Source organism: Rhamphochromis sp. 'chilingali' (assembly GCF_963969265.1).
Source record: "Rhamphochromis sp. 'chilingali' genome assembly, chromosome: 20".
NCBI lineage: Eukaryota > Metazoa > Chordata > Actinopteri > Cichliformes > Cichlidae > Rhamphochromis > Rhamphochromis sp. 'chilingali'.
Window position 1 is genome coordinate 29361100 of NC_137947.1, and position 27903 is coordinate 29389002.

The window sequence follows — 27903 nt, forward strand, 5'->3', positions numbered from 1 at the left end:
TCAGCTCAGCTCCAATTAGATGAGATGATAATTATCTCAGCACAATTCACTCATCCTAATCAGGCTGTGAACTACTTGTTGGGTTAGAGAGGATGTTAAGTAAAGCAAAAGGAGCAGAATTCTTATTTGGAGCTGCTGTGGAGCCTTTTGTCATCTTTTTCTTTGTACAGAAATTGTTTATTTGCCATGACTGATCGAAAATCGTTGATCTTTTCTTGGTTATCATGCTGGACAACACCTGTGTCATTACTATTCTGCGCTGTTATACAAATTCTAATTTAAATTCCTGATTTGCTATTGTGTTGCCAGTTGAGGACACTCAGAAGTGATTTAGCTTTTCAGTGCATGTAAGTTTCTCTGTTGAAAATGTTCAACACCTGCAACGTCTTGGAAAAACATTCTGGTTGTTCGTAGCGTTTACATTCGTGAGTCAGAAAAAAAAGACAATATTATGTATGGACCTATTAACCCGAGTACTTAAAATTACATCCATGCCTTTTGCATTGTTTTCTTTAATTATTATAACTCACTTAGTACTCATAACTCAATAGTACTTTGAAATATGTAAGAGAAGTCAATATACCCTCATATGGAGATGCAAATAAAGGTGTGTGACTATAAAATCTGCAACATTTTAACCGTACAAATTCCCACCTGTACTAAGTACTTTAACATAAGTTAAAGTTGTTTTCCTTCTGTTTTGGTAAGAGTCAATACAAAGGCAAAATCCAGTTACAGAACACATGGAAACACAAGAACATCTTTAAAAAAAAAAATATATATATTATATGATAATTAATAATCCACTTATCAATAATAAAATCTATGTTATTGATCTGTTATTTATTTTGTGCGTTTTTCCTGTTTATTGTTTTCTGTTTGTCCTCAGTTACCCTTCTCTCTCAGTCTCTTAAACGTGTAAAAGAGGGACGGTCAACTAAACCATGAATGACCTACATCGATGACAGTTTGGCCTTGTTTCTGTGTCAGTCCCGTTAGCGTTGCCTTTGACATTTGGTAGCTGACCTCAGTAGAGCACCACTCTGCTCCCCTGTAGTAGATTTATGATCTGTTTGAACATAAATAGAGAAAACGTGTACATATACCTTTTTTAAATTCAGCACGGACACTACAACATGAATAATAAATATATCACCTTCTTACAGTGTGACACAATAGACTTTCTTTTTTACAGAAACTCCATACTGAGAATATTCTCTGTGGCTATGCTTGAGCAGAAGTATATGATGACTATGGCAAACTGGTTGAAAGTATCTGACAAGAAGGGACTACAAACTACCAAAACACAAAGAGGAAAGAAGCCAAACCCCTGTACTGGTAAACCAATGACACACCAGTCCACCGTGTGTATGTCATGCTTTGCCTCTCCAAAGCACGAAATGGACAAGCATGCAGAAGTTGCAGCAAGCTGCCCCAGCTGAACATAAACACGGGACAGGGTTTAAAGCGGTTTTACTAGCACATTTACATGTAAATACACATTAGCCACCTAGCTTAATCATTTCAAGCATAAAGGGAGAATGCACTTCATACCTTCTTTGGTCACTAGCGACTTCTTGGCTTTAAGTATATTATCTCCCCCCCTGTTGGTACGGCAACATCTGCTTCACCTTTCCAAAGTGTGGCATCCACACAGTGGTCCAACATGGCTATTTCACGCTTCGCCATGATATTGGGTTGGTTAAACAGGATGATGTCATATCCGAGTAATTTAAGGGTTAACCCTGGGTCTACTGTGCTATTAGGCTTGGATATAATGATGGTGAGAATGAGATGAGATAGATGTTTAGAATGAGATCATTCATCAACAGGAATAAATGAAAACAAAAAGCCAGTGGTGTCTAATGTGTTTGCTTTGCCCTGTTGAGCATCACTAATAGAGATTCTTTTTTTTTTCCTTCCCTACCCTAACCCGACAAGGGTGCCAACAATTAATTTTGTTCTATAGTCCTTAATATATAATCATGTTTGTCTATTTATTCCTTAATATTACACCGTTAAACACCATTAGATGTGCTGAGAAACTATCCTTTAAATATTAATGGAAAAATTGATTATAATCCATCATCTCCTCCCATGTCTTAATGATAGAGTTGTGATACTGGGGGGGTGTTTTAATGAAGCAGATAGCTAGCTTTTTTCTGGCTTTTAAAGCCAGGCTTTTCAAGTGTTACTGACCAAAATGTTTAAAGGACACACACATTGTTACAGTCATTTAATATTACTGTTCTTTTCCTTTCACACACACATACACTCACAACACCTGTTTCTCTGCCGCCGCTGTGTTGCTTTGTTCTTGTATTATACTTTTAAAAGCTCCATGTCAGCTGCTTTGTTGCTACACTTATCCATGTTTGCGATTCATCAGACTCTTCCAACATCACCCTTTTCATGGGAATGTGCAGGGAAAAGCCTGGGTTACCTTAGCTGGTAGATAACCACCCTTGCGTGACTGCTTATCCTGATTGTTGATGTTAGGATACGTGAAAAAAACAAACAGACAAAAAAAATCATCCTGGGTATGCTGAACTTGCTCATAGCAAGGTTGAGTGGAAGAGAGAGCTGGCTAGCTCACAGGGCTAGCTTCTACAGCCTGGGAGACAAGAACGCTCCATTAGCTCACAATCATCAAAAGCCAGCCAATTCTAACCAATCTTTGTCCAATGTCAGTATGAACTGCCTCTAAGATATTGAGAGGTTTATCACATAACTGTCCCAGACACTTAAAACTAAAGGATTGTGGCATGTTGTACGATTTTCTTATAGACTAGTTTTTTAAATTCTTTTATTCTCTTCCTTTTTCTCCCTAAAATACAGAAGAATTGCTGCAATGTTCTCCTTGGCAGTATGTATGTTTGTTTTTTGTTTTATTTTCTATTCTATCATTTTAATGCACTTTTCAATTTGCACATAAACAAGCCTTAGTGTAGATTCTTTAAATGCTTTAAACTTGTGAAATATCTCAAAAAAGCTTGTGTTTCATAAAAATTGTTTTTCTGAAATGTATTTATTATCAAAACTTGTTTATAACACATTCCACTTTCACTCATTTCTTTTTCTATATGGCTTACAAAGCGGCCATTTACTGGAGAGCAAAGTGTGCACAAATCCACATTAGGTGAGCAGCAGTGAGCTGTCATGATATGTCAGAATTAGTGGAGCTTGCCAAATTATGTAATCTTTCACTTCAGTTTATTTTCCCAAAGGCAGTTGATGCTCTGAAACACTGATGCACTGATTTATGTTTGGATTGGTGAAACTTTATGAGGTAAAATTTCATATTTGGTTAAACCGTTCTGTTACAGTGAAACAAGAGCTGTTGATTTTCCAGCTGATCACGATGCTACACTAACCTGTGATCAAGAGCTCTGCATGGCTACTGAAATAATGAAATCCATGGATACAAGCTTCCTCCAAATGGTGGGTGGCTTCAGCTGTAGAGATGGGATGAGGAGTGTGGGAGGGGCTCTGAGTAGTAAAAGTCTACTCCTCCACATTAAAAGAAGCCGGTTGAGGTGGTTCAGGCATCTGACCAGGATGCCTCCTGGGCTCCTCATAGGTGAGGTGTTCTGGGCATAAGCCACCAGTAGGAGGCCCCAGGGCAGACCCAGGACATACTTAAGAGATTAGACCTCTCAGCGCGCTTGGGACTCCCTTGATTTCCTTTAGAAGAACTGAATGATGTGGCCGGAGAGAGAGAGGTCTGGGTCTGATCATGTATCTGACATGATTGTTGTCCCAGTCACATAGACCTGGATAAGGACACTGGACGCGTAGATGACATTTGCATAGAAACCTAAGAACTATTTTTCACTGGGTCTCATAATAATCAGATTTGAATTCTATATGCGTGGCTTTGCCTGTGTTTACTTGTGAGCCCTTATTAAATCTCATCCAGTATGTTAACGATAATCTGAACATCATGGTCTAACAAACATCTAAACTTCCTATCACATCTCTTTCAAAAGCACCACACTGACTGCACAGAGAGACTATTAACTTCCTGAGCAGGGCTTCAATGGGATTAATGTGATTTCACTACTGACCTTGTTCTGTCTGCCTCTCTCTCTCTCTCTCTCTCTCTTTCTCTTGCACTTCTATTTCTCGCTCTTAGTACTCAGTTTCATCATGTGAAGTTACAAAATGTTACAGATGTTTGCTTTCAGTCACGAACGAATCTTCACTACCCCGTCAGCGACCTTAATCTGCCTTACCTACATACTACATTTTTTTCTCTTATATATATTTAGGCCTAGTTCTTGTTTCTTATTTAAAATAACAAGCAAGCAGTCCACACATGTTGACTTGAGAATATGGCTCCTTTATAACACAGTGTAACACTTCAGAGAGGTCAGTGCCCTTTTTTTTTCTTTTTTTCTTGCAATTTTTAACAAAAGTCTATTGGACGCTGCAGTTACTCCTTTGTGAAATTCATGGCCAAATTCCACAGATTCCAAATTCCATCGCATTTCATGGAATTTGGCTTCGTAGTTGTGTGCTATCTTGTGAATTTTTAAAGAAAAAACAAACTCACATTCAAGCATCATTGATCAAATACTTCCTTATTGGGTTACTGAAGACAAAATAATGTGTTTTGCGTGTGCCTGAGTCCACCAGATATTTATTTTCTATTACAGAATATTTGGATGTTGTGTAAATGTAGATGAAAACATTACAAAAACTCAGACATCTTTATGTAACATAACATCACGCTGGTCATTTTTGTTTATTGTGCTGCAGGGATATCAGTAAACTTAGTTTGCTTACCATTTAGCACCAACTTTTACTGTAGCATTGACATAGACAGTCGATGTCTACCTGCACTCAGCAGAAACTGATGAAGTCATTTGGATGAGTGACGAAACGTTTCTCCCACTGAAAACGCTACGTCCAGATGAACTGAATCAACTTTTTGGGACAGTCGATGTAGAGTCCACCGTGCCCTCACTAACACTAACTTCAATACAAACAATTATCTCTTTTTTAGAGTCCGTGCCTAATTGACCACTTGTTAAATATATTCCAAGATAATGTCTATGTTTCTATACTAATTTTAGTACTCTACATCAGACAACAATGGGAACATATTTTGGCTGGCATAGCATACTGGAACATCTGCACCGAGTATGGCCTGGAGGGCCAGAGGTCAAAAAGAACACGCCCACTATGGTTGTTGAGCATGACCAAGCTAAGGTCCTGTGGGACTTCCAGATACAGACAGACAAACTGGTGATGGCTAACCAACCAGACATAGTAGTGATGGATGAGCAGAGGAAGACAGCCATAGTGATAGATGTAGTGATACCAAATAACAGCAAGATAAGGAAGAAGAAACATAAGAAGCTGCAGAAGTACCAAGGGCTGAGAGAGGAGCTTGTGAAGAGGGTGGAGAGTGAAGGCAAAAGTGGCCCCAGTAGTAATTAGAGCATTCAGGCCAGTGATCCACAAACTGGGCGAGTAGCTCCAGCAGATCCCAGGCAAACATCAGAGATCGCTGTTCAGGAAAGTGCAGCCCTAGGAACAGCAAAGATACTGTTCAGAATCCTCAAGCTCCCAGGCCTCTGGTAGAGGACCTGAGCTTAAATATATATACATATTCCATATATAAATACTTACATACATTTGCAACATTTGAAACATTTTTGATATGTAAGATCAGGCTTAAAGTATTTGCAAACTATTGCATTTTTCTTTCCTTTGACACTTTAAGTAGTGTTAGCTTTTTTAGGGATGGGGATGGAAATTCTGTTTGCTTGCTCCAACCTGTAGATAATGCATTAAGGGCACACATGTTATCCTCATGCAATAGCTACACATGCAGCTAAAATAATTCTAGTAATTGCTGTCAGTTGTATAAATTCTATTAAAATGTCAAATGCACAGTGTAATTTCTTATCCTTTTTACTTCCTCGGATGGGTATTTAGCTTTTCATCATAGCTACACATGCAATTTGAAACAGCAGGCTTATTGGCACAAATGCAACACTCAGAGTCACATAAATCTGATGGTTCCTGTTTGCAGTAATGGTTTTAATTGCCTTCCATCCTAATGCAAACAGGCAAATTGAATGCAGATGTACTGCTGTTATAAAAACGTGGAGATAGATTCACATGTAATGATGCATTATCTTAATACTTTGTACAACCATTTATGATAAAATGCAAGACTAAATTACGAATATAGAAAATGATAGAATGATAGAATGAAAGACCATATAATCATATAAAGTGTGGTTCTACTTTAATACTAAAAAGAAATGTTTGGAAGATGAAACAACAACTAGCACACAAAACCTATGTGACTGTATAACTGAACCACAACAGAAATGTAAAGAATTAGTCCTGAGCCTTTCAATGGTGACCTAACATCAACCTGGAGATGAAGGACATTTTCTTGTGATGCTTCAATTAGAGATTTTGCATTATCTGAGAACTATCAGCTCTTTCATATCTGCTTAACTATAGCGTGTGTGGCTAACTACCAACATCAATAACATCAATCAAGCTATACTATACAATTGGTGACTGAGATATGTTTCAGTTGAGAGGAAAAAAAAAACCTTGGTCTCCAGGGAATGAATACTGATCACTGAACACATATACATCCATATGAATGTCATTAAAATAGCAGTGCAAAAGAAAGGACAAGCTTTGTTTTTTTAGTTAAGACTTTCCTTCTTCTCTCCTTTGCTATTAGTAAAAAGGGCAAATGCCATCCTGCTGTTTGGGACTTACTCTCACACTCATTAGAGTACCAAATACCCTCCAGCAACCAACATCCAAACACACATTAACCTTTACGTATTTTTTTCTCTCTCTCACACGCTCATTCTCTCTCTTTCTTGCTAAAGCTTTAATTTGCTAGACCCGCATCCCCCCACCCTCCTCCTCCTCCCCGCATTCCACTACATCCTACTTGGCACCAGAGTGAATCACTCTGAAGATTTGGAGCAACAGCTGTGTTGATGTATGACTTGCATGCTATGTCTGGGCCAGTTGTGGCAGTTATTGCTCCCTTTGTGACAATGCAGCAAAAGAAATGTGGCAAATTTAAAGCCCTGTGGTCCTGCATTAATAAACAATGAGGTCACTTTGATTTATGGAGGTTTCTGTATGAAAGTTTAATGAGAAAGATAAGAAGACAGGTGTCCTTCTGTGTGGAGCATCCTATTAGGAGGATCCAACTTAGCTAACATTTGCTCTCTGTCTCTCATTGAGTTTTGGGGTACAGCTTGCAGGGCATTTGGAAGTGTCTTATCTAAGGCAGCTAATGTTTGTCTTTGATTCCTGAAGGATGCGTTGGCAACTATTGGTTGTGTATTTTTTGCTCTTGCAATTTAATTGGGCCAAAAACAAAACTTTCTCTCCATCATTTTTGCCAAATAGCAGTAAATGTCATGATTCCGAAGCGTGAATATTGCAAAATAGCCATTGCTGTAGAGGTTCTTACTTCAGTGTACCACTTGTGGAAAAGAGCGGCCCTTCGTGAGAGTGCTCTTTCTTTAAGCCCTAGACGGATTACAACAATGAGTGCTGGTAAAGTCATGGTTGTGACAGGCAGGCAGAAAGGTTTATTGAAGCTGAGTCTTTTATAAAGGTGCGAGATGAATTAAATATATACTTGGCTTCATGTCTTCCTTACTCAGTTTTTTATACAAAAATCCCTCAGTGTCTTACGTATGCTTGTTGTCCCAGAGCCAGCTGCTAATTTTGAAACTGAAATTATAAATCTTGATATAGGCTCTGATTGAGCAGGGCCAATTAACAACCTCGACAAATCCCTTCAAGTTATGTCAGAAGCAATTTAGGAAAGGACTCTCACTGTCTAAAACACTACAGTATGTACAACCTGTTTACAAGACGAAATTGTCAACTTGCCTGGAGGAATTAGGATGTAATTACAAAAACAGGCATGCTAGCTGGCTTTAAATTTGGGAGTGAAGGGTGCTCGTGGAGTACTTTTTAAGTGATTTTCCCTCAGCGTATCTTGTTAATGCTCCGCTGTGTGTTCTTGTCACCGCTAACAGTTCTGTTTGTTCAGGTGTTGTCACTTCTGCAGGTTTTGCCATATATTTGAACTAGTATCATTCTCAGGCTTTTCAGCGTATTTCATCTCAATCAATCAATCAATCAAACAATCTATCAAGGCTTTATTCGCCACGTGCAGGTTGCCCCGCAGTGAAATAGGACCCCCCCGACCTTACACACACAACACAGACATCACATGGAGATACAGTTCGGAGATCGGTAGCGTTACAGAAAAAAACCACTGAAATACACACTACAATGGGAAGGTACAAGAGGAACTGACTATCCCCGCTGTCATATACCCAGGACAGGTCATCATCTATCACAGGGCTAATGCATACAGACAGGCAGCCATTCACTGTCACACCTACAGCCAGTTTAGAAGCACAAACCTGACCCCCTGCATGTCTTTGCACTGTGGGAGGAAGCCTGAGTACCTGGGGAGAACTCACACAGACACATGAAGAACATGCAGACTCCACACAGAATGGATTTAAACCAGTACCTTCTTCCTAATCAGGGCACCATTATCCCACTCAAAAAGACCCACAAATATCTCAAAATTCAATATTCATATAGCACCAACAGCAGTGACCTCAAGGTACTTTATACTGTACTGTCAAGACCGAGACCCAGGGAAAAAAAAGTATTTTGATTTTGATTTTTTTCAGATAAATCAAGTGTTGGGATGGTAAAAAACACATTACAAAAACAAAATTATTTTTAACTAATTTTATTTAAATTTTACAACATGTGCACTACAGTGCACAAGGGGAGTTCACTGATCACGAATGTGAAACTAACAAAATTCAAGAGCTATTTAAGAAAATTAAATGCTCCACTGAATTTTTTGTAAGCAGGATATTAAAACTTATTTATATAACAATATCATAAAAATGTAGATCATGGGTCAACTTAGAAGTCACTGACACTTCATTAGCTGTAAGCCATTGGTTCAGGAACAAGTGATTGCACTGGGCTTTCTATTTCACAAAAGTCAATTCATTTATGATATCTGAGGAAGTAATGTGATTTTTTTATTTGGAGACACAAAGCAACATTTGGCACTTCCCACATCTCACATATGTTTTACTGTTGCACCCAACCATTCTACAAATGAAATGCCTTGGACTGTTAACCATTTCAGGCAAGTGGAGTGAACCATATTTTGTTACAGTCTCATCTGGTTGGGGCTTCCTTTTCTTGATTTTTGGAGAGAACTCTTCATTTTTGGTATTATTCAGGTCTTGATCACATGTTTGCCCCTGGTTTCTCAGCCAAGAGGAGCTTGAACTCCAGATACTGTGAGTTCTTTTGGTACATTGAGATCATTGACAACTTTCAGCAAAGACGTGATCTTGTAGAAACAATCAGGTGTCATGGATTCAGCTATAATTACGACTCTTGTTTTTTTTTTACTTTAGTGGAAAATGTTTCTGCATTTTACCCATATTTTATTTTTAACTCAAAATCAAAAATTCCAGATTCTCCTACATGTTGGTTTTGGACCAGATAGGACGACAGATTTCAGGTGGCCCTGTGTCTTTCTCTATTACATCTGCCACTGCATCTTGATAATCTTCGTCCTCCTGGGTTCTCACCCTCTCCTATCTGGCTCACATGACTCTCATCTTCTGAAAAATCTATGTTTGAATCACCCTCAATTATTCTGTTAAGAATTCTCTCTGCCTTTGTCAAAGAGTTGTCTACTAGGAAAAAGTTAAATAAATATAAGTACAAAGTCCCGACGTGCACTAGACTACACATTAATAAACTAGTCATTTCCTCTGTGAAACTAAATAAGCTTAATTCTTAAAAACCCCTCAAATTATTTACTAGATTTTTATTTTTGAAAATTAATCAAAATCTGATTTTAAAAAAACATTTTAAATGTAAATATCATCCTTACCTTTCTTTCTTCCATAAAATATGCTTGTGGGCATGCCAGCCATTTTGAAAAGGTGGGAAAAAGACAATTGGCAAGGCCACACCTCATTTTAAAGGTACTGTTGTCCTCTCTAAGAAACATCAGGACTTAGAAGAGTGGCAAGTAGAGTATGAGAGGTACAAGCAAAAACTAAATGTGTACTACAGTGCACAAAAATGAATTACTGTGTTTCAGGAGGTTTTAAACTACTAGACAGGAACCCCTAACATGACCCCCTATGAGCAAGCACTTAGTGACAATAGGAAGGATAAACTCTACTCGAAGAGGAGGAAACCTTTGGCAGAACCGGACTCAGGGAGGAGCATCTGTCTGCCATGATTGGTGGTGGCATGAAGTGAAAGAGAAGAGGACAGAACACAAACTATGGAAGTGAGAGAACAGAATTTGATGATATGCAGCAGTAATATATAAAAATATAAAAACACAGGAAGTGAAAAGAGGTGACTGGAGACCCAGGCCTCACTGTAAGATGTATCAAAAAGAAAAGATTTACATTTAATCTTAATTCATTCTTTAATCTTCTACATGAGAGGGGGCTGACAGATGAAGGCTCAGCTTCCCATTCTACTTTTAGAAACTTTAGGAAACACGAGTAAGCCAGCAGTCTGTTCTATCGGGACACTATGGTACTGTGATGTCTTTAAGATATGACAGCACACAATTATTCAACACTTGTGTTTGAGAGTGATTTTTTTTTATTCAAATCTATAAAAAACAAGGAGCCAATGATTTTATTTGAGTTTATATTACATTTCCTACACGGCCTCTGAGCTGGCATTTTCAGGCCTGTGGGGAAAAAAAGGTTATGAAGAAATATGTATAAGAACACAATTACAGATTGTGCATTAGAAGGCTGTGTGGTACATGCATTTTCAATTTAACAAAGCATTTAAATGTCTGGCTTTTGATGTGATTCTCATTACCCAGTGTGGCTCTTGAGAAACCTGAGTTGAAACCCCTTTCTTTGAGTCATAAAGCTACTCTTGAAAGTCTGCTATTTCATTGTTTTTTCATAAAACATGACGTGCACTTGATTTATATTTAGTTCCTATAGCCATGCAAAAGTGGTTACTTTTGATATGAGTTATAAGTCTAATAAGATAAACAACACATTTAAAACGTAAATCTTCATCAGACGTTGTCTCTGTTTCTTTTCCTTATCATCCTTATCATCTTTGTCACACGCTGGAGAATGAATTGCATGATAAGGATCTAAACGTCTACGTAGCATAACAGTTTTTGCAGACTGTTTTAACTTTTGGGATTAACAAGAAGATTTTTGCCCTCAAGTAAGTGAGTAAGCAACATAATTCACAATGCCTCAAGTTTTATGGCTAAAATGAAATTTTGGGTAAATCATGTCATCATGTCATGCTGCATTAGCTGCTCTCACTTCCTGATTGTGCTGTAACCACAAGATGTACAGACAACACTTATCAATTGGATTAGAACTGCAGAACTGAAGAACATGTTCATCTGCTGATAGTGTCAGAAGTTATATTTTAACAAGATTTGCAAATTGATTTATGGAAATTTGGGCTGTGAGTTTATGACATAGAGGGGGAAAAACATCGTGTCTTGAAACTAAATGTGACAACCAGGCACTGGAGCCCATGTTTTTACTCTTCAGTTATCTGTTTTTCTTCTTCCTCTTATTCTTTCTTCTATGTGCTCTCTGTACATCTTCCCTCTGTCTCCTTTTACAACAACACCCCATATCCTCTACTCATTTGTCTCCTTGCACATTGCTTGGGGAAATTAAGCTGTGCCAGGCACTAATGGCACAAAAATCCACTAGTCTCCCTCTCTTTCTTTTAACGTCTCTCCATTCTTGTCTGCTTGCTCTGACCTCCAGTTGGGTGTGGCAGGCTTCTTTCTTAATCCCATCCTTTTTGGCGAGAGTTTCACTGAATACATGGCGAGAAGACCAAGGGGGCAAGGAGTGATGGATGGCCATTCCTAAGGCCTTCTCCTTCCCAGTCCCTGACCGCTCTCCACTCATTGCCTTCCCGAGGCTCAGCTTTGCTGGTAATGGGTTGAAACATGATATCAGTCTAACCCACTGTTTGCCAAGGGAGAGGGAAGGAGTCCCCTAGCCAGCCAGGGTAAAGCTTCTGTTTGACAGGCTAAAGCAGAGAGGGCTTCTGTGGTGAATAACAAGCTGATTTACAATGTGAAATCCTAGGGAAGCAAGTGGAGAGAGTACACCAAGATTTAGTCCGATCTGATAGAAGGGAGGGAAATTAATAAAACATTCATGAAACATGTTCAGTTGCCAAGTGACTGTCTTTCCCATCATCATGTACCTATTTTAGGTCTTTACACAGATATGTACTATATATAGAAAGCAATATGTTCACATTATTATCCCACAAAGCCATTTGTACAACCACACAATGTATGTATCTGGTCTCAGCAGTCACACAGGTCTGTCTAACTAATAGTGACAGACGATCTGTGAACCTCGTTAACTTAAAAAATGAATAAAAATGGTTCAAAATGGATTTTGGAGGTTCAACTGGCAGAAAATATCTCTCATTCTTTCTAGAAAAGCAGACACGTTCAATCAATTTGAAAATCAGAAGGAAACGAGTCTCACACTCCAGTGAAATGTGTACTTGTCCTTCAAGTCTAGACAAGATTCATGGAGACAGCTTTCAAGTTTCAGCACTAAGGAAAAGCCACAAATCCAAATTACCAATGAGTTGCACATACCTAATGTAAATAAGTATGTAAATACTTGATGATACTACTAATAATTATCAACTTTATATTCAATATTATAGAGTTATGCTTTGCTGGCGAAGAAGTAAAGCGTGAAACAAAAACTCAGACCAGTGGAAATAAATTCTCCTTTTTTCCTTTGCTGTGCTACATGTTGTTTCCTCCTTGTTATTTGTCCTCTTGCTCTGTCAGGTTAGAGGGGCTCAACAGCAGTTTGCTGCTGGCAGCGACAGCCGGCGGAAGCAAAAGGAATAAATAAAGGAGTGAAAGGTTTGTTAAGGAGGGCGAGCAGAGCAGGCAGACAAGTGGAGCTAAAGGGGGCTCAGTTGGAGAGTGGCTGTTTGAACAATAGAAAGCTGACAAAGAGAAGCAAATTGGCAAGTGAACAACCTCAAACAAATGCGCTGACGTCTCTCTCGCACAGATGGTCAGTCTGAAACTGTTTGCTTATCTGAGTGTGCGTGTGCACTCGAATGCGTGTCACTGTGCTGATGTCATTGTGTAACTCGGTGTACAGTATGTACACAATGTGAATGTTTAATATCGTTGTGTGATGTCAGGATGGTACGAGTGTCAACAAATAGTCTATAATTGTTTGGCAGTTCCGTTTGTTAACGTCAACGAATGAAAAATATCAAAATCAGAGGATATGCTGATTTCTTTCGCTGCAATAATCAGAAAAAATAAAAAATAAAATAATTGCTCAGTGGAGTATTGATGTGTATTTCATACATTTCTACAGGGCTTGGTGATCTTAATATTTCATTCTAACAGATTGCAGGCCATTCATGCTGCTTCATATTGATCACTAAAGTAGTTTCTAAGGCTTTGCAATCTTCATTTGAATTATACATGACTTATATTATTATATCATCCCATCTAAACCCACATACTGTAAGTTGCATCTCCTGAATATCTATATTAGCTAACCATCAATGGCTGTTGTCAGATCATTTATTCATCTGGTGTATTTTTCCTGCAGAAGTGTCTGTGTCCTGCTTCCTCCCACTCACATGAGAGGATGTCAGTGTTCTAAACCATACTTCTAATCCCTTTGAATGGCTTGCACACAAACACACTTTGTTTAAAAATCACAATTGCTTTTGTGCATACATGTGCAGTTAAACAGATGTAAACACACACACGTGTCACACATGTTCGTGTGACGCAGGCCAGAAGCTCTTGCCCAGTGTCATCTGAATCAGCACTAAGAGGCTTAACATGAGCGACCACTTGCCTCAGCACAGCCGAGTCTGATCAAACTGAATGGATGCCCCCAGTGAAGCACATCTGTTCCTCTCCCTCTTTTCTCCTCTACACACATCTGCACTGTGCTCCTTGGAGGCATATTCACACACAAACACACACACACACACACACTCGCGCGCACACACATTATTGTCATCTTGGCAAAAACACAGACTAGGTTAAACCTTATGTGGCCATATGTGACACCGTAGTTGTTGTAGTGTGGTGGTGGATGGAACTGAAGCCCATTGCAAACATACACACACACCCACAAGCTTTTCCACCACAACTTTTCCTTTAAGTAACTCAAGGTAAACAATTTTAACAGCTGAAGCAAAAGAGAGCAAATAATGCATCGCCTTGTCTAAAGTCGTTTTGTGTTACATTTGTATGTCCGTACAGCATTTTTGAGGCTGTAGTGTTTCTCAATAAAAATGAATGCAGTTTCAGCACATTCACATCAGTATCAGATTAGAGCTGTAAAGTGGTAGAGGTGTCCCAGTTTTGACATCAACAGAAATTTTAAAATAAAAAATTTCCAAAACATTTACAGTTGTTGATTGCGAACTTGACAGATTTTTAGGAATTCTTCACAGTACTGATTTTGGCATTTTCATGTGGTATGATAAATGGCTTCTCACTGCATTGCTTCCAAACCCCCCCCAACCACATTTACCTTTTACTCGTTGTCTTCAGTTTTCTAGGGCAAAAATGGAAACAGTGATACATAAAGAGAACTTTTACACTCCTATCTAGTGACCTCAATTTTATGCAGCACTATCCAGAGACACTCAGACCGTTGATTTATGTTTACATTGTGCTGGTCCATATTAAAATCAGAATCCGGTTTACCCCAAAGGTGCCAAAGGTTTCCCTGGTGGCAACATGAGGATACAGTTGAACAAGCATCACAGTAGACTCACAGAGCATGGCTACAGATAAGATGTCATGGCATGGGCCAGAGGGGAGAACTGTGTTGAATTTGCTCTATATAGACATCAGGAGAGGAAAATACACAGAGCGGTGTGATGGAGCAATGAACAGGCCCACATGATACACTCTAACGGACATGTGTACAACTCACCTATTGTATGTTTTCTCTCACTCCTTCTGCCCTCCCTCCAAACGTTGCTGTGCAGTTTATGGAGCAACACCATGCTTTACCTTAATGTAACAACTTCAAACATCATTTTAGAAATGTGGTGGTTTGCTGTGTAGTATCTAAGAGGATATGTGGATGTATGAGACTGAAAACTTTCCAACTACACAGTATATTATATATAATATATAGCTTATTCCAATTTGAGTTATTGATAATAATGTACAATGAAGCTGTGCTTCATTGTACATTGGACCTGGACCTCATGTTTAGAACATAGAGGTCCAGGTCCATTTTTACAAAAAGGGTGCTCCACGTTCATTAATTAGTGCTGACATTTTACTTATTTATTTGAGGTGCACAGCAGGGGAAATAAATAATAATGACAACTTTAGGGCATTTAGGCTTTTAATGTCTCTTTAGGACATACACTACAGCTTAGGGTCTTGCGTATGAACATAGAAAATATAATAACCATGAGAAGACAGAAATACAGAACTTCTAACTTATCATGTTTTTTGGAAGTTTGTTCTTTATTATATTCAAGTAACAAACCGGACAGTATGTTGAAGACGAACATGAAAACAAACTCTCCCCAGCGCAAACAAAATAAATCGCTGAAAATACAAAACAAAACACGACATTGCATTATCTTATTCTGTCATGATGGCAGAGTAGTTGACAATTTAATCCAGTAAGAACAATATCATAGAGAAGTTTTTTTTTCTTTTTTTGTAATTTTTGTATTGTTAAACAGTGATTCTTTCTTGTATAACAGCATCGCAGTGCCGTAAGACTCGTGTTAACAGATGGCATGTCAGGATCACTCCAATCATACATACAACCCCGGTATACCTTTGTGCCTGTGACTACAGTAAATACAAAATGCAGTTTTTAAATGGTGATTTCATTTATCACTATCCAAACCTACCTGGCTGTGTGAAAAAAAGTAATTACCCCCTAAACCTAATAACTGGTTGTGCCACCTTTGGCAGCAAGAACTGCAATCAAGCAATGAGTCTTTCACACTTCTGTGGCGAAACGTTGACTCACTTTTTCTGCAGATTTATTTAAATTCAGCAGGACAGGGATTTTGACTGTGAGCAGCCTGTTTCACATCATTCCAAAACACCTCAACAGGATTTAAGACTTTGACTAGACCATTCTCAAACCTCTGTCTCTTTTTTTCTTATTCAACATTAAAATTCAATGTCCTAATCCTTCATGATTTTCTTCACTTAATTTTAGTGAAGCCACAGACAAGCAGCTGACAGTGGCTATCCCAACAATTCTGTGCTATTGAGATTAATAGTAAAATGGACAACTGAGCAGCAGTGAAGCATGCCGGGTGTGGGTTCATCAATCAAATTCAAGAGAGTGTTAAAAGACATCTATCATGAACCAAATGGCTGGTTTTGCTAATGATGCCAAAAGACCGTTAAAAAACTTTTATCAGTCAATCACACAAATGCGTGTCAATCATCTCATCCCAAGCAGTAACTGAGCGCAGCCACTGAGCATGACTGCCTGCTGTCTTTGTTTCTATGGTGTATATCCTACATAGCTGCATCTCAGTGTGTGTGTGTGTGTGTGTGTGTGTGTGTGTGTGTGTGTGTGTGTGTGTGTGTGTGTGTGTGTGTGTGTGTGTGTGTGCACACCATAGTCATGAGTCTTTTGATGCATCTGGACTCAGTTTGTTCTTACAGGACAATTTATCATGTCTTCTGGCTCCTAGGATGAGGAAACGCTACACACAAATCTCCTGAGCTCTCTGCAGGAGTCAGTCGTGGGCTCACTGTCCAAATGTCCAGGATTTATGGGGTGTAAAACATCTTGCAGGCTCTACAGCACATTTCTAGTGCAATACTTAAAAAAAGTTACAGGAATTGCAACAGTGGCCTTTCTTTTGTCTCTGTGTGCAGGATTTAAAGCTATGAAACCATTAATAAGCTGTGATTACGGCTCACTTATAAAGTAAAGACCTTGGATTCCCCACACAGGTGTTTGCAATTATTAACTGGGCCTTTTTTCAGGTTAAAGCTGGTCAAAAATATGCTTGCAGTTTGCTGAGGCTAAGGTTATCTGCAAGACAAAAATCCAGGAAAATAGATATTCCTCATCGAGAAACAAAGAAGACAGCTGCTGTAAAAACAATCAAAAATGGGTACAATCCAAAACCTGGGGGGTGGAGGCGTCTTCTGCTCCATTTTAAAAAGACAAATGTTTCTTATGCTAAGCTGAATTGAGGGCTCATGCAGGAAGAACTTTTCTTTATGTTTGCACACAGCATCACAAACCACACCAATTAGCAAAGGCATATTTTACAAATGTACATATCTTGGCTGACACAATTCTTTGACCCATATTTCTCAGATCCAGATTATAAAGACGTCCCTGATCTGGGCACAATAGAGAGATGTGGTAAACACAGTTTCCTGTACTTTTCTTTGTTGCCACTCTAAAGCTATAAAATGCATCGAGATTCTGAAACGTTTTCAACAGCTCCTCTGCTACAGGGTGCTGTCTGATAGCTGTTTGATTTTAACTGAAGTAGGGCACACAGGCAGAGAGAGGTGTAATCACTGAAAAACGAAACACCTGTATAGATATCAAACAGGTGTGTTTGTCAAACACTGGTTAGTTGTGAAGAAATGGCAACACTAAAATGACTGATGATATGTGCCGATTGAGTGTGTGTGTGTGTGTGTGTGTGTGTGTGTGTGTGTGTGTGTGTGTGTGTGTGTGTGTGTGTGTGGAAAAGTGTAGATTGTTCAACATCACTTGGGATTTCCATTTGTTTTCATTTGCTTATCCAATTCAGGTTTTCTGGGGCAAAATGTGGGGTACACTGCAGACAGGTCATGTGTTTATTTCGGGGTAAACACAGGCAGATTTAGAATTATCAATTAACCTAACCCACTCACAGGCACAAGGAGAGCATGCCAACTCCACAGTCTAAAGACAGGTATGCAGGGACAGGCCACAACTGTGTATTTAACCCCCAAACCACTGAACCTGTAGTTACTGCTAACTACTGCAGCACCTTGCTGCCAACTAATTAACTGAATATGATTTGCAGATTGTAATCATAAAACAGCGCGGTCTTTACACAAACTAATGCACACTGTAAGGTTGTAGCACACCCTGGAAGAGCATGCACTTGCACATTCTTAGCTTCTGCAGTGACAATAACACCCTGTTATTAGTATAATTACCCTTAATGTTCATTCACTAAAAGGGCAAACATACACCTGTTTAAAATGCAAAATGCCACATTTTTTCCTTTAGATGCACTAACTTGCAGAATCAGTAAATAAAACATGAAGACTGATTAATAAATGAACAAGATGATATATAAAAAAAAAAGTATTCCAAAACTTTATGTAACCACGGTCATCTCACTCTGTCACATCATCTTAACAGTGATGTGACAGTGCAAACCACAGAGCTACCTCGCTTGAAACACATTATCACAAAAATAGTCTTTGTGTTTATCTGTTAGCAGGATCATGGCATTTGGCATAAGTAGATGAGCACACGCTTTTAAAATGCAATAAAATAAACAGGGAAAACTCTGAGCGGATACACATCCCTACAATCCTTACAATTCCATAAGACTTGCAGCCCCTTAACTTCCACTCAGTATTTTGTGTGCTATTCTTTTGCTCACTGGCATCAATTCAAAAGTGTTTGAGCGCAACATGTGTGTGACTAATACATCCTCATCCTTGGCAAGGCCTCTTCAATAGCACAGCAGCCCACAGAGATTTTAGAGAAAGACTTAAAAAGAACTCTCCACGCTCCCAACTGTACTGGAGCTTCTTCTGAGGGTGTGAGACACCGCCAAGAGGTAAGAGGTACAGTCAGTAGTCAATGTTTGCCAGGAGTGCCAAGCAGGCAGGAAAAGGACTTGAAGTTACTGGAATTGGGTAAAAAAGTGAATATAGAAAAATGCATTTTGGTCTGCTTTGTATTTTTTTGTTTTTTTAAATACAGAAGGTGCAGCAACACAAAGGACACACTACAAATGCAGCCTACTTTAATTATGCCTAGTTGATCCCATTCTTTACTTAGAAAAGACAGCAATTTTCTTTTTCTTAATAATGACTAATGGAGAACAAACATTTAGTCATTAAAAATATTCATACCAGGAGATCCTTGATTATAACAATTAAATGCATAGAAAATTAAAAATATTTGTAGTAATGCAGTAAGTTTGTCTGTTTGTTGCAAATGAAGGTGAGCAACTCTGTTTCTGCAGGTCTTTCCTAAAAGTCCAACAGCTCTATACTTTGTTATTACAGAGCTGTTGGTTTTACTTTGTTGACTTCCTTTACATAGCCGAACGGCAGAGCTATAAGGAGCGCAAATAAGGACACGTTGCATGTTTCCATCGTGAGGCATGTTATGACACTGTATTAGAGTCTAAATAGCTATTTGATGTTTATAGACTTTGTCTGGCATGATGGTTTTTCCCAAAATGCCAAACCCTGTTCTCATCTCCTGCTCTCGGCAGGCTAAAGCAAACCTTCAAAGAGCTGGAAGATTTCACTGACTGACTGGCCTCGAGGTGGAACACAGCTGAGAAGAAGTGAACAGTGCAGACATACTCGAGCATGCCAGTAAAATACTCTTTTTTCTCAGTCTGAGACATTTCAGGTTATCAGGATGATTTGGTGGGATGGAAACAGAAATACAACAGAAAAATGCTTTAAAACATGATGTTGCATTCATAAACCATTTATTTAAGACAGGCGTTAAACAAAACATCTCTATATTTCTTTATGGCACTGTTTGTGACGCAGGTCTGGATTAAAATCTTTGAACTTGATGTAGGGTACTCTGTTCCAAAGGTGGAATAGATTTGTACTGAAGCTATATGCTTACAAAGCACCCATAAATTGCATATAAAATATGGTGATCTATACTTGCCAATCACAAAGTAGACATAGCCCATAATAATAATACCTTCCTTTATGTAAAACTGGGATCTTGACTTGTATATTAAGCATTACGTTGTAGTGAACGGGACTTCATTCTAGCAGTTTTGGCTATGAACACATCAGACTGTTGTATATTTAGGGAAAGCTGCCACTGAGAAAAGTCTTTGGTTTAGTTCATTCTTTATTGCTGTTTTAAATACAAGTATCAGGTGAGTGAAAATGATAAATACATTTTATTTAGCTTTTCTTTGCTTTTTTTTTCTTATGGTCACACTGCATTTATAATTTATTGGTGCTCTTTTTAGATTTCTTATGGGGAATCATAACTGCTTAACAATTTACATGTTTTCCTTTTGCATTTTTTAATAACCCCACCATAAATTGCATGGTTTGCTTACAGGAAGTAAAAGAGACAGCAGCAAATTGTGTCAGGTATATGCCATACGACACAATTGCAGGAAATGTTAATCCAAACACGTGAGAACCAGTCTGAGATTTAGAAGTTATTCGATCCATCCTATCCCTGATAATGGTAAACAGAAACTTGGTGGGCAGGAAGTGATTCAGTGCTCCTAAATTTCTTTAGTGGCCACAAAATAAAAACTGAGAAAAAAATGAGGTTTTCAGACTATGAAGGTGCGGGAAGCGTCTCTCTCACTAAGGTGAAGCACACACTCGCAATGTCTGATAGGAAGTTTTGGTTTTGTTATGCTTTTATTTTGAAGTCCACTCACCAACCTGTCTTTTGAGGTCAACTTCCTGAAGGCCTAATTTATGGAGTGCACACATGATTATGGGCTAATGACATTCACCTGAAAGGAATTCCCTGATTATCCACTGTTAGTGGGGTAAACCATTAGATGAGAGCTGAGGGAGGGAGCAGGGTGAATCTTCAGTTTGATTTAGTTGGTTTGAATATTTTTTAACTGGGGGTTTGTTTCATAATCAGATGTATGTATGATGTGTTCAAATAAGTGCAGTATTTCACTGTATATGTTTATTTGTAGCTGGAGTGTGTAGCAGGGATTCTCTCAAATTTTATTGGTGGTATGATCGGTGGCTATTTAAGTGGGATGGGGACATTCATGTTTAGATGTGCTGCTGGTGAGAGTGTTGAACCTTTGTGTCTGTAAGAAAAATGCAATCAGAGTGCTGGAAAATGACTCAAGTCCATTGTTGGGGGTTTTCTGTCATCTGGTCCCCTTCACGTCAATTACCGGCCACTACATAGACCAAAGTAAGCGGTCAACGCATTTAATCCATTCAAAATTGCAAAGCTTTAGTGCAAACATGTGTGGTTGTAGAAGTTTGTTTCTTTCTGTTACAAACATAATACAGTTTCACTGTATGTTTTGGAAAGATGTTTTTACCACTTTCTAATTGAAAGGAAAATGGTAATGGAAGCATTTAGAAGGACTTGGAGAGTGGAGCAGGTCAGTCTACAAAGAGTGTCCGCAGTGTGAGAACAGTGGCACGGCGTGGTAAATGTCATGTCGCTGCCAGCAGAGAGAGCAGAGGGAAGTGGAGGAGGTAGCGATAGAGGGAGGGTGATGAAGAGGAGGTGGAGGAAGTCTCATTATCTGCTCATCACACACTGAACTTGGAGGTGAAATATTTGAAACTTTCTTACCTTGTTACTGTGTTGGAACATTGCACCGTCTGTCAGCCACACGACTCCTAGCTGTGCATATATTCCAGCACTTATGAGCAGATTTGGATAAGTTGGTAGTTTTAAGTAAATGTTTGATGGAATTAAACTGCTTCCTCCAGCTTTTGTGCCTCTTTTATGTATTTTTTAAAATGGCCCTAACAAATGGAGCCATGAAGCCATCAGAAATACAGTGGTAAGCATCAAAATTTTGCCTCCACTCGGCTCAACATATACAGAGCAGATTTTCCCATCCAAAGCGCCAAGTCTGGCACAGAGAGGTTAATCCAGCGTTTGTAATTCTCGCATCATTTACTCAGTGGGGCATAATTATGCAATTCTGTGTGTGTGTTTGCATCTCTCTTATCAGTCAAACTATCATTATGGGAAATATAATGATTTACTTAAATGTAAGATGGATAAAGATACAAAGTGCTTGATCAGCCCTGCTTTTGTCATTGTGTGCATCTAACTGCCAAGAAGCTTTTGATCATGTCAGCTTAATAACACAGTCCATCTTGGATAAGTTGTTAATGTTACCTGCGTCTTTGTCTTTGTTGGTGGATGTACTTAGGTAGAAAGACGGAAACAGTGCTGTTAGGTTTTCTAAGCATATATTTAAATGATGCGATTGCCAAACTAGCCAACACAAACCACCACAGTGTAGGTGGATAACTACAGGTCAGGGCAGAAAATGTAAACTACATTTTAGACTGTCTTTTTAAATAACACACTTTGTAGAAAAAATATATCTACAAAATATAACATAAATATAAAAAAAACACATTTGTAATCATATACTGAGTAATGATGTCCAAAATAAATAGCAACTTCATAAAATATTGTTATTTACATTTTTCACATCAACCCAATTTTTCATATCAACCCAAGGCAAGTAATACTTCTACAACTATATTGCTGCTTTAAAATTATAAATTGAAAAGATTGTTTAAGAATTGTTGCTGGAACTCTTCTAACATTACTCAGACCAGATAAAGAGAGATGAGGAGGAAGATAAAACCTTCTAAATACTCAGAGTGAGACCACCCTGAGCTGCTGGATGTGTGCACATAAGCTGTCTTCGAGGTGCTTAGAGAACTGAGGAAGGCCTATGGCAGCATTGTCAAGAGGGTGAGCAGGCTTTGTTTCAATGGACGATTAAACAGCTCTCCCTGCTTGTCCTTTGCTCCTCTCCAGCCTTCCGCTCCAGCCAACAGCTCCTCAAGGTTGAGTTGTTTCTCCACACATGCACGCACCTCTTCACTGCCACCCAAATCTCCTCTAACACTCCCTCTCCTTCGCTGTTTCACTTCCTGTCTCCCTCTGATCAAAAACCTCTGCTGAAAAGTCTCAGACAAAAACAGAGATAAATAGACATATTTAACTCTGTTTTTGTCTGAGACTTTTCAGAAATGTATTTAGCATACTTTACAGTTGTGTTATTGTCAGATTACGTGTCTGTGGAAATGATTTACTGGGTATTATTAAGTTCCAAAAAACATAAACCACTTTTTGTTTAATATTCATTTTGGTTGCATGTTTCATGGAAATCAAATCAAATCACTTTTATTGTCACATCACATGTGCAGGTACACTGGTACAGTACATGTGAGTGAAATTCTTGTCTTGGAAACACAACATGCTCATGTTGCCTTTAACTCAGTCGCATCATATCACGTTGAGTGTTTGATCAGTACAGTTTTCTGTTTGAGTTGTAATTAGTGAAGGGCTAGCTGTGGTGTTCTGTAACATTTAGGGAGCTGTCCAGAGTGCTTAAACCCCACTGCAGCTGTCCACTTCGTGCAGTGATTCTTTCAAACCCGGGCTCGCTTATTGGCTGTGTGCTGTCTCACTGCATGTTTCAGCTGAAATAAGAGTAATGATGTGAGGGAGCTGTCCACACAGTGTGGTGCTGAACTTTAGCTATTAGGCCTGCACAAAAAAACAGGACACACAGGCACAATGAAAGAAAAGGCTTTCATTTCATCAAAACATTGATATTTATTAACCCTTCTCTAGTGTGTCTCTAGTGATCTGTTAATATTGAAATTTCTGGGCTCAAAGTTCTGCTTTTAAATGGATGTTATACTGAAAACAGGGATATTGTTGGTGTGGATGTGTGCCCAGAATATATTTAAGCAAATTATTTCAGTGTTTCTTTGTTTCAGAAATTCTTCAGAGTATTCTCTATATTCTTTAAAAATTATGGAAGACAACTTTAACAGGACATGGACATCAAACAACCAAATTTTAGATGCAAACGAACAAACAAACCAACATTTAAACAAAGCAAAAACAACAACAACAAGAATTACAGTGCTGAATGTTTTAACAGATTGCATTCTTAGGAAATAATTAAGGACATTTGTAATCTTCAAAAAAGCCACTTTTAGACTGAGTAAACACGTACAATGTTATTCTAGTGCCATATAAGCCAAGATGATAGAACTCTACATTTCCTATCTAGCTCATTAAACTTTGAAATAGGGCAAGCAACTCTTGTGTCATCAGCTACTTGATTAAAATTAGACTCTATTGCAGTAATAATTGGAATCTATACTGAAGAGTGTGTTATACAGTTTTAACAGATGGAAATGAATGTCCTCAGTGACGGCATTTACATCATTCCTTTGTTTCTGTTCACCTGGATTTTATGATATGTCTCTGATCTATAGCTGCGGACAAAAGGAAATAAAAAAAAAAAAGAAAAAAAGAAATCAAACATTTACAGAGGACTTGTTATAATAACCACTGCTTGTAATGCCTGCTTGAATTAGTAGTTAAAACCAAAAGTCAAACTAGCACTTAAAAAAAACAAAAACAACATGTACAAACTGTTGTTCTATTGTTTATTTTTTTTTTTATATCTATTTACCTCAGCGCTAACCCTGAGAGCTGTTGTTTGTTTAACATAATTTATGTGAAAATCTAAAAAGAGCTGAAGAAGGTAATTTATGATTAATTAAAGTCAGCTGAGTTAACACTGACCCATTTTAAATGTATTCATTTAATCAACCACCATGAAGCACTTAATGATTGAATTTTTTTTTGCATTAGGCCCACAAATATATTAATCATAGGATGAAAACCTCAACGACAGAAAGACCAAACTGCAGTCCATGAGAACCACCAAAACTGCTCTCTGCTCTTAGCGAAGCTTCTGAGGAAAACAAAAATGGGTACTTTATAGTGGCCACATTTTTATATTCAGTGTCTGCAGTCACATAGGCTGAATGCATGTAACTGTTCAAATATTGGTGGTCTGAATTGCACCTCTTATGATATGCATGTGTTGTTTTATTTTATTTATTTATTTTTACTTGTGTTGTTTATGTCTCCTTAGAAGTCAGCAGCTGAATACTTTTGCAGGCTCACCCCATTCACCAAAGTGCATGTGCATGAGTTTTGTCCCCATTAAAACCATGATTATACTCTTCACTGCCGCACTGAATGAGCTCAGTCCATTCAATAATTTGACTTGATGAAAGGCCCCTTGCCTATTCAATAATACCTGCCACGTCCTTCTCAGCATAGGTGTGACCAATTAGAGAGGATTGACGCTTTTATCCTCAATCCCTACGAGACAAGCTGTCGTAAATACAGCTAAGGCCTACCGACGGGGGTGTTTATCTGTCCTCTGAGGGGGAGAGAGGAAGACAGGAGGGGGGAGTTGTATCCTGGGTTAGCCAGAAAATTTGGATTTGCTGCTTGGTTGCTGTACTGAGCCAGGCTTCAGCTTAGAGCAAATGACTATTTAATCTGTTCAGTGTTGCAGGTAATTTCTCTCATTCACTCAGAGTAGCCCTGAACCAAAGTGGCTGAAGGCAAATCGATAGATCTTAGAAATACAGAAGACCCTAAAACAAGTTAGAATGAGATTGTGTCGGGTGTATGTACAGCAGTCTGGAGATTGATGGTACAAAAGTGAAAGTAAACACACAGGAAGACAATAGCAGAGAAGAACAGAGAGGTTACACTTTTTGCTTTTTTCACAACATTCAATCAGACCATTTGGGATGACACATATGAATCATGGAAGTTTGTCCTAAGGCTAAGCACAGCTGAGTGAGCATTTTGAAAAGAGTATGGGTTTCTTTTTTTCTTTTTTTTCTTTTAGTCGATGTGTTTGTGTGCTCACAAACCTTTGCCCACATGTGAAAGGACAGATTCAACCAAGCGCCTGACTCCTAAAAGTGTTTAGCTGTTCACCACTTGGATGAAGTAAGTCAACTCTTACTTCATCCAAGGAAAGCAGCAGAAGAAGAGAGACAGAAAGAGAAGTTGTGGGAGAAAAGGAGGTTAGCGCTGAGTCTTTGACATGCTGCTGAAATATTGATGAAGTTGCAAAGGGGTGTTTCACTAATAGCCATCTTTTAGCATTTGCTGACAGGCCATTATATGATCTGTTTCTTTTTCTCATTGGCTGTTTTCTCTTTCCCCCTCCCTAGTCAATGTCCCTTCTGTCTCTTACTTAACAGCTACAGCATAGTAATTATCTCCTACAGCTGTTACGCTCTTTTCTAAAGACTGGGCATTTTCAAATCTGAAAGAAATCAGCAGTAATGTAATGAGTTAAGTGATGGAAAGTGTACATGTTGTTTTTTTTTGTTTTTTTTTTAAGATGTGAAAGCTAAACTTTGGTGCATCTAACCCTGTCTCTTACAAGACACACTTATAAGCTAATTTGATTTTCCAAGTACATTTTGTATCTAATGTAATTTCTGCCTGGATCATGTTTACTGGCAACATCATTTTCCAGTCCAGGAATGGGAGGTATCAGAAGTCACAAGGAGGATCACATTCTGGGTCCCAAAAGGTTCAGCTCAGGGTCTAACAACAGTTGCCTATGAACTGCAGAGGAAAATTTTCAATCAGCTAAATATGGTACACAGAATCTCTTCCCCTATGAGACTAATACATTTTGCATGAGTACAGTGAGGGTACGTGAAGTATGATATATTCGTGCATGACTCCAGGCATTAAAAAATGTAATAATTAATGTAAACTCCATTATCAGTGTACAAGGATTAATATGAGTTAGAATTTAATATATGCCTGAACCTAAGAACAATATATGCAATTATGCAACAACTAAGGTGTTTTAATTGTCATTATTCATAAGATATTAACCATGTTCATGTCTTCTCCATAGTCAACAGTTTGTAGGAGAAGCTGAAAATCAACTCCTGTCAAATTCCAAATGTTGTATTAATCATTATCAAAGCATAAATTCTTCATGCCTTTATCATGACATCATGACTGTGATGAAGTGGTGAATGGAATAAATGGTTAATGGAACACAAAGTTTAATATATCCTAATCTCTGTTTGGGGTAAAAAGAGCTGTAACTCACTGTCCAATGTCTGATTGTTCTTTTCTTTAATAGAAAAAACTACAACCATGTTGTAGAGACAAATATTCTCATATATATACACAGCAGTAAACAGTTTAAGAGATCACTAATAAACAGCAGCACAAGACTTGACAAGAGAGCAGTGCCTCTCCACTGTAGCCAGTGCAGTCAGTCCTAGTTTGAACAGAAACAATTACTTTATAGGGGAATGAGTGTGATTACATGGTGCCCTGAGAGACTCAACAAGCAATTACAAATCAGTAAATAATAATTATAATGGCAGCTTGGCTGAGAAGCTGTCTACAGTGGAAGCAAAGACCTCCTGGTAACAGATACGAGGAATATCAAGCTAGATGCACATGAACATGTGTTTAGCCATTTCACTTTCTTTCTCTCTGTCTCACATCATCTCTCACACATAAGCAATCACTAAGCACGTATGTTAAATATTATCTGAAAATACCTGCATGCCTCTAAACTAGTAGTGTTTGAGTGCACACACACTGAAGGATGGAAATGCATATCGATGTCCTTGTTTCTGTGTAGCATGCTGCATGTATTTCACTGTTAGTTACATTTCATTGCATCTATAGACTTGTGGGAATTATCATGCATACTTTATACATTCTTATGTAGCCATTTACTAAAATAACTCTTCCAGACAATTAAGCATTTCACTGCTTTGGATAATGATGATGATGATGATGGATGACTTGTTATATTTTATATTCTACTGTTGTCAGTCATGGAAACGCCTGCTGTGTGGTTTATCATGTTAAAGAAGCTTATTATACATTCTTACAATATAAAGAATGGAAAAATAAAACGTTTACACAAATCCCAAGGACAGGCCATGGATTATATCAGCTATAATCTATCGGAGGGTAATCG

General features: G+C 38.4%; 1 protein-coding gene across 1 annotated transcript in view; it reads left to right on the forward strand.

Annotated features, from left to right (window-relative positions):
• The window catches only part of nrg3a (neuregulin 3a), a 356242-nt gene that overhangs the window by 13323 nt on the left and 315016 nt on the right, over positions 1-27903 (forward strand). The window lies entirely within an intron of this gene.